Here is an 11,783-nt window from a genome sequence, read left to right as displayed (position 1 = left end):
GAAAAGAGTCACTCAGACTCTTCTTGACCCTGTGGACTGCAGCCCCTCAGGCTTCTCTGTCCATGGGAATTGTCCAGGCAAGAATACTGGAGTGGGTTTCCATGCCCTCCTCTAGATTTTCACAATCCAGGGATCAAACCCAGGTCTCCCACATTGCATGCAGATTCTTTACCATCTGAGCCACCAGGGAAGCCCTAAGATGTACTATAAGTCAACAGTTATCAAGACAGCATGGTATTAGGGTCTCAGTGAAATAGACACATAGACCAATAGAGAAACACAGTTCAGAATTAGACCCACTCCGCCCTTTCCAGTGCCCTTTTAAGGCTGACGCAGTGCCTTAAGAGGCTAACACAGGAGGGTAAAGAAAGTCTCCATAAAACCCAGAGAAGAGATTTTTAGAACTCCTCTCTGGATCCTGTCTTGTGTCACAACTGAACTGGAAGATTTTAAGTCTTAGCACTTACTAGTATGTGTATAGTTAATACCAAAGTCATTAAATTTAAACTTGACCTTCAGTTTGAAAAAAAAAGAAAAAGAATTAGACCCACTCGTACAGGGCCAGTTAATTTCTGGCAAAGGTGCCAGGGCAATTCAATGGAAAAATTATAATCTTTTCAACAAAAAGAGCTAAAACAAATGGCTATCCCCACAAAAAACAGGACAAAACAATTAAATTCAACCCCTTCCTCACACTTTTTCCTTTTCAAACTGTTCATGGAGTTGTCACAGCAAGAATAATGGAGTGGTTTGCCGTTCCCTCCTCCAGTGGACCACATTTTGTCAGAACTCTCCACTATGACTTGTCTATCTTGGGTGGTCTTGCACAGTATAGCTTCCTTGAGTTTCGCAAGCCCCTTCTCCACAAGGCTGTGATCTCAAAATCTTCAAGCAAAGCTTCAGCACTACATAAACTGAGAAATTCCAGATGTACAAGCAGGGTTTAGAAAAGGCAGAGGAACCAGAGATCAAATTGCCAACATCTGTTGGATCATAGAGAAAGAAGGGAATTCCAGGAAAACATCTACTTCTGCTTCATCGACTATACTAAAGCCTTTGTCTGTGTAGATCACAACAAACTGAAAAATTCTTCAAGAGATGGGAATACCAGACCACCTTACCTGCCTCTTATAAAACCTATATGCTGGTCAAGAAGCAACAGTTACAACCTTACATGGAACAGCTGACTGGTTCAGAATTGGGGAAGGAGTACGTCAAGGCTGTATATTGTCACCTTACTTATTTAACTTATATGCAAAGTACATCCTGCGAAATGCCAGGGTGGATGAATCACAGGCTGGAATCAAAGTTGCCAGGAGAAATATCAGCAACCTCAGATAAACAGATGATACCACTGTTATGACGGAAACCGAAGAGGAACTAAAAAGCCTCTTGATGAGTGTGAAAAAGGGAAAGTGAAAAAGCTGGTTTAAAACTCAACATTAAAAAAACTAAGATCATGGCATCCAGTCCCATCACTTCATTGCAAATAGAGGGAGGGAAAGTGGAAACAATGACAGATTTTATTTTCTTGGGCTCCAAAATCACTGCAGACAGCCATGAAATTAAGACACTTGCTCCTTGGAAGAAAAGTTATGACAAGCTTAGTGTATTAAAAAGCAAAGATATCACTTTGCTGACAAAGGGCCATATAGTCAAAGCTATGTTTTTTCCAGTAGTCATGTATGAATGTGAGAGTTGGACCAGAAAGAATGCTGAGTATCGAGGAATTGATGCCTTAGAATTGTGGTGCAGGAGAAGACTCTTGAGAGTCCCTTGGACTGCAAGGAGATCAAGCCTGTCAATCCTAAAAGAAATCAACCCTGAATATTTATTGGAAGGACTGCTGCTAAAGCTAAAGCTCCAATACTTTGGCCACCTGATGCAAAGAACTGACTCACTGGAAAAGACCCTGATGCTGGGAAAGACTGAGGGCAGGAGGAGAAGGAGGCAACAGGTGAGATGGTTGGATAGCATCACCAATTCAATGGTCATGAATCTGAGCAAACTCCAGGAGACAGTGATGGCAGAAAAACCAGGCATGCTGCAGTCCATAGGGTCCCTAAGAGACTTAGCAACTGAACAACAAAAATCTCACACTGTATAAAAAGACTAATTTGAAGTGGCTCATAGATCTAAATGAAAAAGCTAAAACTATGAAATTTTACAAGTAAACAGAAGAAAATCTTGGTCTCCTGGGGCTAGGCAAAGACTTCTTAAATTGGACCCCTGAAGCAGGAATCATATATTTTAAAGCCTAGGAAAATAGACTTCATCAAAATTGAGGATATTTGCTCTTCAAAGGACACCATTAAGCCAAATGAAAAGCCAAACCACCGATTGTAAGAAAATATTTGCAAAACATGTAAAAAAACTTCTACCCAGAATATATGAAAAGCTGTTACAACTCAGTAATAAGGAGTAGCCCAACTTTTTTTAAAAGAACAAACTATTTGGACGGTTCACCAGAGTTATCAGATGGCCAATGAGCCCATGAAAAGATGTTCAACATCATCACACGATAGGGAAACAAGAAGTAAAACCACAATGAGATATAACTAAACACCCACCAGAATTTTAGAGACTGAAGATGCCAAAAACTGGATCTTTCCTGCACTGCTGGTGGGAATATAAAATGGTACAGTCACTTTGGAAAAACAGTTTGAAAGCAGCATCTTATCAAGTTAAACATATATTAACACTAATCATCTGACTCAGCAGTTCCTTTGTTCTGTATTCATTTGACACAGGAGAAAACACACGGCAGCACAAAGACTTGTACATGAACGTTTATAGCCGTTTTATTCATAATATCCAAAAACTAGGAACAACCCAAGTGCCCATCAACTGGTGAATGGATAAAAAAAATTGTCTTCTATCCATACAGTGAAATGCCACTCCCCAGTTGAAAGGAACAAATTACAGAATCGGTTGACATGGATAAATCCTGAAAGCATGGCGCTACAGGAAAGAGGCCAGACACAATAAGTCACACACTGCATGCATGATGCCATGGGCATGAAACCACAGAAAAGGCAACCAATGACAAAAGTAGAGCAGTGGTTTCCAGCAGCCGGTCTGGGAAAGGGCTGACTACAGAAACTGCATTAAGGAGCTCATCAGGGTGACAAATCTGCCAGATAACAACGTTGAGGTGATTTCAAGACTGTATGTAGGTGTTAAAACTCTGGGTTATGGACCTAAAATGGTAAACTTTATTCTGTGTCAGTTATACCACTCCCCATAAAAGTGCACATAAAAAGGGAGAAAAAAGTTTTTGAGAAAAGCATATTATTGGACTTTCCTGGGGGCACGGTGGCTAAGAACCTGCTTGCCAAAGCGGGAAACGTGGGTTTGATCCCTGGTCCGGGAAGATCCCACATGCTGCAGAGCAACTAAGCCCCTGGGCCACAACTACTGAGCCGCGTTCTAGAGCCTTCGAGTCGAACTACTGAGCCCATGAGCTGCAGCTACTGAAGGCCCCCCGCCCTAGTGCCTGTGCTCTGCAACAAGAGAAGCCCCTGCAATGAGAAGCCCTCACACCACAGGTAGAGAAAGCCCACACGAAAGCAATAAACAAACGAGCAAACCATATTCTTAATTTAGGGTCACTTTGAAGAGAGCTGAAAGGAGTATACTCATTTGAGGATTATATTAAGTTGAAATTTAAACTTTAACAACAGCTCTGTAATTTAATGCTGTGCCACGCCCTGCTCAGAATGCTAGGTCAGCAAAAAAAAAAATGGGGCACAGCACCATCTAGTGGTCAAATTGTATATTTAAAGTACTAAAGTCTGTTGGAAGATAACTGACTAGAAAAGGTCTAGCAAAAAGTTTCACTTAATGCTCCAAAGTAATTTTATACCATTTAACACCTACTAGTAGCAAAAAGTTGAGAAATCTAAAAATCTAATTTTTAATGGCAACCAATATCACACTTCAGAGACATTCTCATTTTGAAAGTGAAAGTGAAGTTGCTCAGTCGTGTCCGACTCTTTGCGACCCCGTGGACTGTAGCCTACCAGGCTCCTCCCTCCATGGGATTCTCCAGACAAGAATATCGGAGTGGGTTGCCATTTCCTTCTCCAGGGGATCTTCCCGACCCAGGAATCGAACCCTGGACTCCTGCATTGCAGGCAGACACTTTAACCTCTGAGCCACCCGGGAAGCCTATTTCTCATTTTAATTATGAAGTCTCTTGCTATCACTGTTAACTGGTTTCTGAAATGCAGAAGATTCAGAAATAAGTGAAATAGAAACAAGACATACAATTATTTTAAAAGATAAAAATATTGCAATTAGAGGATATGGAGTAATGTACTGAAAACAGAGTCATCTTAAAATTTTTATAATGCATAAAGTCATCAAATATATGAATAAAGGATAAAATTAATATATTTTCTATATTAATCACAGAATATAATTTATAATGGGGAAATATTCCATTAATAGTACCAGAAATAGCAGCAACAAAAATACAGAAAACACCTATTGATAATTCTAAGAGCAATGTATAATGCCCAAAGAAGAAAACTCTCAAAATTTACAGAACGGAGTACAAAAAAAGTTTATATAGTGAGACATATTATTGCTTGATGGAAAAACTTGATAGAATATGTGTGTCTCTCACTTCAATTTATCTATTTTATGGAACTTAAGTCAAAATTGTCACAGTATTGTTCTGGAACTTGTTCATATAATTGCAGCTAATTCAAATTCTGCATATGTATATAGAGACAAAAAATGGACCATGCTGTATTGCATGTGTGTGTGTGTGTGTGTGTATTTGGCATCATACAGAATGCAACTTTTTGCAACATGCCTTCCTGAGCACAAAATTACCTCTCTGAGATGTATTTGTGTCATTGCCCATGGTAGTCCCGTGAACACATTTTTATGATTACAGATGGTGCAACTCTTCTCGAATCTCCTGGTGCACACATGAACACATCTGGGAGCAGACTTGCGACGTCACAGGCCAAGTGCCCAGTCAGCCTCATGCAGATGAGGGGCAGTACAACAGTGGGTGGGGTCTTTGGGAGGTGATTAGGTGTAGATGACTTCATAAGGATGGGGTCCCATGATGAGGATTAGTGCCCTTGTAAGAAGCTGCAGACAGCTTGCTTCCCTTCTCCTCTCCCCGTAGGACATTGTGAGAAGATAGCCATCTGCAGCTTGGGAGAGGGCTTTCCTGCAGAACTGAATCTGCTGACACCCTGATCTGAGACTCCCAGCATCCAAGACTGTGAGACAATGCCTTTCTGTTGGTTAAGCCACTCAGTCTGTGCTGTTTGTTTCTGGCAGCCTGAGAAGACTAATACAGCATATCTCATCTATGAAATTTTGCATTTTGTTGATAAGGGCTAAAATATCACTGCCTTCATTTATAAATTGTCCCCAAAATTGTTTTCTTATTTCAGTCAGATACAGTTTGGAAACTGCTGATTCCATAAATTTTAGATTGCAATGAAATGCTCATGTCAGTATCACTATTTCTGAAGATCACTAAATATATCATGTCTAAAATGTTCAATTGTTTTTAACCATGCAATAAAAAATATTGCAGATTTTGATAGCATTTTCTAAATGTTTTTCATTTGCATTATCAATATCCTCCATAATATTTGTCCCCAAGAGTATCTGTCAAATTTTTATTGTATGTAATCAATTCATAATGTTCCTTTATATTTTTGCTTTGATGATTACGTTTCTCTCTTAAACCATGAACTTACCAGTATATTACTGCCAACTCTGATAAAAATGTGTTTGATAATTTCAACTTTTAACAACTTTCAAGTAACATTTGCATCCAACATTCATGACATTAACAACAAAAATAAGCCACTCATTTTTCCTGAAATTAACAAGTATTTCATGCCAGATAAAGGTCTTATTTGTTTCACTGTAAGGTATTGCAGGTTATCAAACTTTTGTACCTATTACAAATTAATTCCAAAAGCTTTCACCAGAAATACGAATCTCTTTTCAATGCATCTGGTGTTCTGTCAGTGGCATTTTTTTTTCTTGGATGGAGTCCTTCTTGGACCTCCCTTCTGCTGCTGCTCCCTGAAGGTGCCCATTCTGTAGCCTCAGTTCACAGGACCTTCAGGGCACTTCAGGTAACAGGTCATCTTGAGATTCCTTTGCCTCTCTCTTACTTCCTGGACCTCCTGTTTCTCTCTCTCTCTTCTTTGAATTTCTTAATTTGGCTTCACAGGGTCTTAGTTGAAGCACAAGGGATCTTCAGCTGTGGCATGATGGGCTCTAATTCCCTGACCAGGGATTGAACCCAGGCCCTTCTGCATTGGGAGCTCAGAGTCTTAACAGCTGGACTGCCAGGGAAGTCTCGGCCTCTCTTTCTTGATCTGCTCCTTCATTTTGCTGGAGAATATCCACTCATAGCTTCCTGAGAAAGGGTATCTGCCGAGCAAGTTCCTCAAGAATTGGCAGAACTGAAATGCTGTTTTTCTAACTTCCTCCTGACTGCTCACCCTTCTGGCTCTAGGGTCTCTGTTGGACATCATTTCCCTGAAATCTCAGGACGGCAGTCTTTCACTGCCCCCACCACATGTTAGGGCTCGGGTCCCTTTTCTCCCCCACACTGTCAGATGTTAGGGTCATCTTGATCTCAGTTGTTTGTGTTTTGACATTCCAGACTCTGTGCTTTGGGGACGCTCTTTTTCCTTCCATTTTGCAGGACACCCAGAGAATCTTTTCAAACTGGAAACCCAAATCCTTCTGTTCTAGGAATTTTTAAGTGATTTCTTTGCTACATTCCTGTCTGTCTTCTATCCACCTCCACTGGTGGGATTCCTTTGTTCAGATGTCAGATCTCTTGAAGTACTCTTCTGATATTCTTCATTCTTCTCTCCCATCTTCCTCCTGATTTTCTTTCTAGTCTGTTTTCTTGGTGATATCCCCTCTCCTTCCATCACCTCCACTAAACTCCTCATTTCTGTGTCCCTATTTTTTTAGTTTCCAAGACCTGTTTTTATTCTATGAACATTCCTTTTCGGTTTTTACCTACTTCAGTTTCTTAGGAGCAATATCTTCCTTTATTTCCTTAAGCATGCAAATCATAGTTCTTAGAAAATTTTATTTTTACGTTATTTGTGTTTTCTCCCACTTCCTCCCCCTTACCCACTTCCACCACCCTGTGCTTTTTCTACTTACTTTGGTTTCTGTTTCTTTTGCTGGAAGTTCTCCGTCTTCAAATGTCTGATTCACAGCCATCTCACCTTACAACAAGGCGCAACAATGGTCTCTGTAAAATCGAGGTGGGGTCAGGGACAATGACTAGGCTGGTGGGCTTCTAGTGTGCGACTGTCAGTCACCTGGGCTCTTTCGTCACCTGTTTTCTTGGGCTGGTGGGTTTTTCAGGGGAGCATCATGGGGTGTCCTGCCTGGAGTTCGTACCTCTGGCTGACCACATTCTTGCACTCGTGTGGGGGAAGCAGGCAAGCTAGACGGCATTTCAGAATCAACCCCCCTCAGTGAGTTCTGTGTCTGAGACCAGCCTCCTTCACCTTATCCTCTGCAGGGAGCAAACCTTCAGACATTGCCAGGGCCAGGGAGGGTGGCTCAGAGTAGTGTGGCAGGGAGACTGGGAGGACGTGCCAGACTAGAGGGTTTAAATGGCTCCCCATGCAAACTTTCTAAGCACGCTGCCTCTGGCTGCACCCACTTCCCCCACCGTCAGGGGCTTCTGATTCCTAGCCCTTTCTGCATTCTAATCCTTCCTGCTTTCCACTATATGAATCAGCTGGTTCTCAGCTGGGTCCACGACGCTGAGACTTCAGCTTCCTCCGCCCTTCAGTTGCCCTTTGTCCGTCTTATCACCAGCATCCAAAGTGCAGTAACTGATATCTCTGTGTCTCTCTGGGGTATGCCTTCTGTCTGTTTTTTGGGGAGAAAACAAAGGTAGCCCATCCTCTTGTTTTCATATTTTGGATAACTTGCAATACCTTGGTCATGAAATACCTTGCTTTTCCTGCAATGAAAACATACAACTTGCTAATTTCAGGAAAAATTTCAGGTGGCTTACTTTTGTTGTTAATGAAACAGCTGTTGGATGTAAATGTTACTCAAGACTTGTGTGGTTAAATGTGGAAAGGGCCAAACACTTATCAGAATAGGCTGTGAGAAAGTTCCTGGTTCAGAGAAATAATTTGTAGCCATCAATGAGAAAGCATGAAATAACATTATGAACAAGTTACATATAAGAAAGTATGGGGGAAAGCCCATCAAATAGTGTTCATAAATCATATTAGCCTTTACAAAACCGCCATTACAGGGAAAACATGGAGTTCCAGCTAAATTAGAAAATACTGAAATGGTTTGCTTTGACGTCAGTCACAACACTACACTGATTTATTTCTGAAAAATAAAAATTTTTGAAAAGCTATAAATCAACTAATTGGCTGTAATTTTTCTCAATAAACTTCATGTTTACCACCACATTCCAAACAGACCTCAGAGAAGATTGAATAATATGCATAGAAAAGGCCCTCCACCAGGATCTGGAGGTCTTTCTGAGCAAGCTCTGTCCCATTTAGGATCCCAGAGGTGGCACCAACTGTACCTCCAAGGACTGCTTCCTTCATCCTTCCAACCCAGGGAGACTGACCTCTCATATCCCTTTGTTCCCTCTAGACACCCAAGCCTGACTTAGGGGTTGTTCTAGAAACTTCCATCTTTCTCACTGACCAGCTATGATTGACCACCCACGTCCAGTGTACACCACTGCCCACATCTCTCCTGTCCCCTTATCTTAGTCTGCTCAGAGTATTATCATAGACTGGAATATCACAGACTGTGTGGCTTAAACTGCAGGAATATATTTCTCACAGTCTAGAGGCTGTCAGTTTGGGATCAGGGCGTGAGCATAGTTGGGTTCTGGTGAGAGGTTTCTCCAGGTTGTGGACTCTAACTTATCTCTGTGCCCTCCTGTGACAGAAGAGGTGAGGGCGCTCTCTGAGGTCTCTTCTCTTAGGGCACTAATCCTATTCATGAGGACTCCATCCTCAAGACTCAATCACCTCCCAAGGGCCCCACTTCCTAACACCATCACGCTGAAAGATTGGTATCAACATATGAATTTGTGGGGACACGAACACTGAGACCAGAGCACCCTTCCTCTCTGCTGTCCTTCCTCAATTCACAGTGAGTGAAAGTCGCTCAGTCGTGTCTGACTCTGGCAACTCTATGAACTATACAGTCCATGGAATTCTCTGGCCAGAACTCTGGAGTGGGTAGCCTTTCCCTTCTCCAGAGGATCTTCCAGACACAGGAATGGAACCGGGGTCTCCTGCATTGCAGGAGATTCTTAGTTGATTCTTTACCAACTGAGCTATGAGGGAAGCTCTCACTTCACAGAGATGCATGTAATTCCTGCGGGCACCCTGCCTGTCCCGGCCCACTGCAGCATCCACTCTGCTGCCTGTTTACCTCCAGACACTGCAGGTCTGGTCAGGTCTCATGATGGACTGTTCTCTGCTGACTAGGTCAGGCTGGGAGTGGTGTCCCTAGCATCTCCTTCCCTGTGAATGCCGGCTAGTGCTCTCCACTGACTCCCCAGAAATCTGTGTGACCAGATAACGTAACAGGGAAACTTGAAAGACCAGACAGGTCCAGCTTGCCCTCCCTCTCGTCTGCTGCTGCCGACCACCAGACATCTCCCGGCAAATCCACGTGGGAGCCACACAGAGACTGCGACGTTGCATCTTCCTCTGTGGGCGCCTTTTCACGGTCTCACTGTGGACCTACCTGCAAGCCCCTACTTGTCCGCCTGTGCAAACACTGTGTGCTTGTAAGTTCTTATTTCCTGTCTCATAATTCACACAGTAGATTTGGATTCCTGACTCACTCTTGACTGTGTGCATGCTCAGTGGCTAAGTCATGTCTGACTCTTTGCAAACCCGTGGACTGAAGCCCCCCAGGCTCCTCTGTCCATGGGATTCTCCAGGCAAAAATACTGGAATGGGTAGCCATTCCCTTCTCCAGGGGATCTTCCCAGCCCAGGGATTGAACCCACATCTCCTGTGTCTCCTGCATTGGCAGGCGGACTCTTTACCGCTGAGCCACCAGGAAAGCCCACTGTGTAAGGTCTTATTTCCTGTCCCATAACTCACATAGCAGGATTGCGTTCCTGACTCACTCTTGACTAACACAGGTCATTCACCTAACCACATGACAGCCAGACCAGAATATCTGAGGTTCCCTGAAGCGCTTCTGCTTATCAGCATGCTTTTCTTGCTAACTGGAATTCCCAACCCCACCTCCCATATACCTGGCTAGCTCCAGCTCATCTCCAAAACCCATCTAGAGAGCCAATGTCTCCTTGGTAGTTCCTCTGGGAGAAAACACTACTGCAAGAAGAGAATATCAACATGGCCCTTTGGTTGCAGGCAACAGAGATTGAATTTGATGAAATTAAAAGGAGCCAAAAATATTGGATTTTGGCAGATCATAGTCATGGAAAAGGTGGACAGCAAGGCCTTGAGAAGCATGGGGGTGGTCAGTAGAAGCCACGAAACCAGCTCTTTGGAACATTCTACAGAACAGCTCAGCTCTCACCCTCCCATCGTGTGTCAGCTCAAAATGCAAACTTCCGAGGAGTCTGAGTGGCTACCTTGGGTCCTGTGTTCACCAGGTAATTAGGGGGGTCAGTATGTCTGCCCCTATCCCAGGAGGGGACAGGATGTTTCTCCTGCCCAAGAAAGGGTGACAGGATCATCAAATGTCCACAAACAGGGATGGCTTGTGAGGAACGTCCTGAATAGATATTTCAGTTCTGCCTCGTCTCCCTCAAGACAGCTTAGGTGAGTCCTTTCACATCTCTGAGTTTCCATTTCCACTTCTGCATGTGCAATGCCTGCCATGCAGAGTTGAAGAGAAAAGCAGAGGGCAGTGTTGCTCTGCTTCTTGTGATGGCCAGAGTGGTGCTCCATAGGCCACAGGACAAGCTTGTCTTCCCATCAGCAGAGGGACAACTAACCAAGACAGCCTTGCAGAAAACTCGATCAGTAAAAAGAGAAGGTGATGGTGCTGGTGATAAAGAACCCACCTGCCGTTGCAGGAGATGCAAAAGATACAGGTTAGATGCTGGTTCAGAAAGATCCCCTGGAGTGGGAAATGGCAACCCATTTCAGTATTCTTGCCTGGGAAATTCTTGCCTCCATGGACCAAGGAACCTGGAGGGCTATAGTCTGTGGAGCCACAAAGAATCAAACAGAACTGAGCTACTGTGAACACACAACAAAGAGACGATGACCTGAGGCTCATTTCCACACGCAAGAGAGGAGCTGGGAAAACATGAGAAAACTGATGGATATGAAAATAATGGTTTTTATGTCAACCACTGATGAATTATATGTTACATGCTATGAACCAGAGATTTGTTGCTTGTCTCAGAATTGTCCTGACTTTGGGCAGGACAGTGTATGACCAATAGCCTGGATGGTACAGGTAGTGACTTGATCTAGGGTCTCTCATAATGGAAAAGTTGTCCCCTTCCCAGTCCTCACACAGTGTGACAATGCCTCAAAAATGGTCCATTCAAGGCTCACGTTGTACACAAGTGTGTGTGTGTGTATGTGTGTGTGCATGCACACGCTAGCACACACACTTAAGCAGATGGGTGTATAAAAGAAAGAGAGTGAGTGAGCATGGGTGTGTTGAGGGTGTGTGGGTGGGGGACATGTTCCTGCCATCCATCTCTTGTTTTCAAAGCTGGCTCCTAACTTTGCTGTCCGCATAGAGACATAATATGACTGCTGCTGCTG

The 11,783-nt window shown here is 43.3% G+C and overlaps 1 non-coding gene across 1 annotated transcript; it reads left to right on the top strand.

The window, feature by feature from the left end:
• The first annotated feature begins 313 nt into the window (after positions 1 to 313).
• On the top strand, positions 314 to 436 carry LOC133071485 (small nucleolar RNA SNORA26). Its single transcript, XR_009696438.1, has one exon. It is a non-coding gene; the product is annotated as a small nucleolar RNA SNORA26 (small nucleolar RNA).
• Positions 437 to 11,783: the final 11,347 nt, after the last annotated feature.

The sequence above is a fragment of the Dama dama genome, chromosome 16, assembly GCF_033118175.1.
Source record: "Dama dama isolate Ldn47 chromosome 16, ASM3311817v1, whole genome shotgun sequence".
Lineage (NCBI taxonomy): Eukaryota > Metazoa > Chordata > Mammalia > Artiodactyla > Cervidae > Dama > Dama dama.
This window is presented reverse-complemented; position numbering and strand designations above follow the sequence as displayed.